Source organism: Hevea brasiliensis, unplaced genomic scaffold (assembly GCF_030052815.1).
Source record: "Hevea brasiliensis isolate MT/VB/25A 57/8 unplaced genomic scaffold, ASM3005281v1 Scaf114, whole genome shotgun sequence".
In the NCBI taxonomy this organism is placed as follows: Eukaryota; Viridiplantae; Streptophyta; class Magnoliopsida; order Malpighiales; family Euphorbiaceae; genus Hevea; species Hevea brasiliensis.
This window is the reverse complement of record NW_026614602.1, coordinates 18,433-22,232: the sequence shown is the minus strand read 5'-3', so window position 1 is coordinate 22,232 and position 3,800 is coordinate 18,433. Positions and strand designations below refer to the sequence as shown.

At 31.5% G+C, this 3,800-nt stretch overlaps 1 non-coding gene across 1 annotated transcript; it reads left to right on the top strand.

The window, feature by feature from the left end:
* The first annotated feature begins 693 nt into the window (after window positions 1–693).
* LOC131176450 (small nucleolar RNA R71) lies at window positions 694–800 on the top strand. Its single transcript, XR_009146518.1, has one exon. It is a non-coding gene; the product is annotated as a small nucleolar RNA R71 (small nucleolar RNA).
* Window positions 801–3,800: the final 3,000 nt, after the last annotated feature.

Below are 3,800 nucleotides of genomic sequence, written 5' to 3'. Positions count from 1 at the left end.
TTAATCTCTCTCATCTCTTCATCATGCTTGGTTTGGTTAGCAAGAATCTGTTGTAATAAAGCTTCTGTGGTGGAACTTTGTTCTTGCTGTTTTGGTGGAGGATTCATATTTTTCTGCTGAAAATTAGGCAATGGTTGCCTATTTTGCTGATATGGAATTCCTTGTTGCTGTTATGGCTGAAAATTCTGATTTGGAACTTGACCTTGCTGATTTCCCCATGAAAAGTTGGGATGATTCCTCCAAGTTGGATTATAAGTTTGAGAGTAAGGATTCCCCATTTGTTTATTTCCATAATTACCAACATATGCAGCTTGCTCTCCATAGTCTACTCCATAGCTGGTAGTTCCTTCTGCATAAGCAACTTGTTGTGAACTTCCAGATGATGATGATGAACTAACCAACATACTTAAATCTTCCATCTTCTTAGCCAAGACATTTGTAAGTGCATCAAACTTTGCATTAATCATGTTGAACGGATCAAGGTCATACATTCCAGCAGCTTGCCTCTTTTGAGTTGGAGCTGGTCCTCTTGGACTACTCCAAAGATGAGTATTCTTTGCAATTTTCTCCAGTAGCTCATAAGCTTCATCTTCATGCTTCATAATAAATTATCCTCCTGTTTGAGCATCAATAATCCCTCTAATTGCAGGAGTGACATTGGTGTAAAAATTCTGATTTATCATCCATTTCGGAATGGCATGATGTGGGCATTGTCTCTCTAATTCCTTCCATCTCATCCATGACTCATAAAGAGTTTCATCTTTTCTTGGTCTAAAAGTTGTCATTTGATTCCTCAATTCTTGAGTTTTTTCAGGTGGAAAATATTGTGCAAGAAATGCATCAGTAAGTTGCTCCCAATTTGTGATGGAGTTGTGAGGTAAAGAATCAAGCCAATCCAATGCTCTATCTTTCAAAGAGAATGGGAATAGCTTCAATCTTGCTGCATCATCAGACACTCCAGGTTGTTTTTGCATGTCACAAATCATAGCAAACTTCTTTAGATGTGTGTGTGGATTTTCAGAAGGATGTCCTCCGAATTGAGAATTTTGAATAATTTGAAGAACTCCAAAATCCATCTTGTAGCTATTTGCATCAATTCTTGGTATCGCTATGCTCTCTCTCAAGTCATCAAAACGAGGAAAAGCATGATCCATCATACTTCCCCTAGGCACATTAGCATTTATAATCTCTTCACCTTGGGCTGCATTTTCATTATTTTGACCATTTCCAACATTACCACCACCAATTCTAATTCTTTCATCAACCATGTCTGCTTCTAATTCAGTTTCTCTCAATGCTTCTTTTCTTCTTCTGGTTTCTTTCTTGTTGGCTTTACAAAATTTCTCTATTTCAGAATTGAACAATAAGGATGTGTCACTTGTGCTTCTAGCTCTTCTCATAAAAGATTAAGAGTACCTGAAAAAGAACAAACAAACACAAAAAATGAAAAGATAACAAAGATAAAACTATAAACAACTAAAATAATCAAGATTTCAATCTTAAACAAACAACTCCCCGGCAACGGCGCCAAAAACTTGATGTGGCCCAACCGCAAGTACACGGGTCGTACAAGTAATATAGAAAAGATATCGTTCCCACGAGGAGTTGTGTTAATGATTGAATTTTTGATATAAAAAGTTGACTAAATTGAACTAATTTTGAAATTAAAGCAATAAATTGATGGGTATTGGAGTATGAAATCTATATGTGCAAAATTAATAATCTATCCAACAATGTATTAATTAAACTAAATTGCATCAATTTAAAATAAGCAAGTTGAAATATGGCAAAATTTAAATTGGCAAGCAATTAAATTTGATTAGAAATTAACAATTATAAAAAGGTGATTCCGAAGTTCAGAATTTCATATTCAAGTTATTTTGGGATTTTAAATTGGTTATCCAATCTTGTGAAACTTATGGGTTTTAAGGAGATTAATTCTTAAATCCTTTGAATACCCTTTCGAGTGAGACAAAGAGTGTCTTAATCAATCAATCCTACTTTCGTGGAGTTAGAGTTAATCAAGACCCATTAAGTTCCTTAATTAATCTGTAAATCCTCTTCATCCTTAGTCTATTTCTAGATCTAAGTTAATTAAGTCTAATTTCTTGATTATCTATCACAAGGCCTTCTCCTTTCGGTGCCTCAACCATGGATTAAGAACATCACTTAATGGGATCCTACATTAAGCATGTCATTTAGCACACAAGAAATGAATAAAACTCATTAAGACCACAAAATATGGATTACCCAATCAAAATCCACAAAATATCTCAAATATTACAACCCTTACTCCAGAATCTAATTAAAACTACTCACTATCCATAATGTTTACAATATATTCTGATATTAAATGGAAATAAAGCTTTAATCTAAGCTAAGAAACAAAAAGCTCAACACTAGAAATGTAGGAAAAATGTAAGAAAAAAAAGGAATCTCCAAATCTGGTTGGAAATGGTGTGAAAAATGATTGTGTCTCTTCAGCTGCTCCTTTTTCTCTTCTTCCTTTCTTTTTCTGCCGTTCCTCCTCTTTCTAAAATGGGAAATGAGGCTATTTATAGCATTTTCTGACATGGAGCCCTAAAATGGTGTGTTTTAGGAGGGATTTTCTGAGGGAATCTACTGCCAGCTCATTAATGAAATCTTTGTGGGACTGCATAAGTGGACTGCATAAGTCATGCAGTCCCTTATGCAGTTTTCGGTTGGTTTCTGGCTCACTTATGCGAAACTGCATGACCAGGCGCATAGGTTATGCACAATTCCGTGAGATTACATAAGGGGGCGTGAATCTGCATAAGCCATGCACTCTCCTTATGCACAATTCGGCAGGTATTGGAACAGTGATTTTTCTCCTTATGCAGATCTGCATGGCTTATGCGGCAATTTATGCGCAATTTGGCCAATGCATATTTCAACTTTGAAACTTGTTTTTGGCATCTTTGGCTGTAGAGATCACTCCTCAATGGCACAATTTCTTTTTAGTCCATCAAAAATACCATTTTTCCTACAAAACAAAGTAAAAATTACAAATTAATCCAAAATTGACAATTATGAAAAACTAACTAAATAACTAATGAAATTAGCTAAAAGTGACTAATAATCAATTAAAATGGCTATAAAATTAAACCTAAATGATTATGCAAAATGTATGCATCAATTAATATTCACATTTATTGTTTTTAATTTAATGTAGTGAAAATTCTGATAAATAAATAAAGTTATTTGAAAAAAAAATGTTAATTAAATATTTAATTTTTTAATTATAATTTTATAATTTAAAGTTTTAAATCTGTAAATATTTAGAACAATTAAAAAAAATAAATTAATGGAATTGAGATTTGGTGTTAAATTTGTTTATCAATTTTATTATAATAAAATAAATAATTTTTAATGAATTAATATTACTTATATAATTAAGAATATATAATAAAATAAGATTTTTTATAAAAGTAGAATTATTATTAAAATTGTTATAACTCTATAATAAACAACATTATTAAAAGTAGACAACATTGTTATAACTCTATAATAATTTTAAGAGTTATAACAATGTTGTTTATTAAAAGTAGAATTATTATTATAATTGTTCTAACCCTCATAATCTGTTTATAAGTATAAAGAAACATGTTGATATAGACAATCTACTATTCTAAATTGTATAAATCGACTATTAGGAGTTCAAAAGAATTTACTGTGTAAAATTTCAAATTTAAGAAGTTTTATATTACATTTTAAGTTTAGAAACGACTCTATTATAACTCTTAAAGTTTAGGAACAACTAATGAAATTTATTCTAGTAA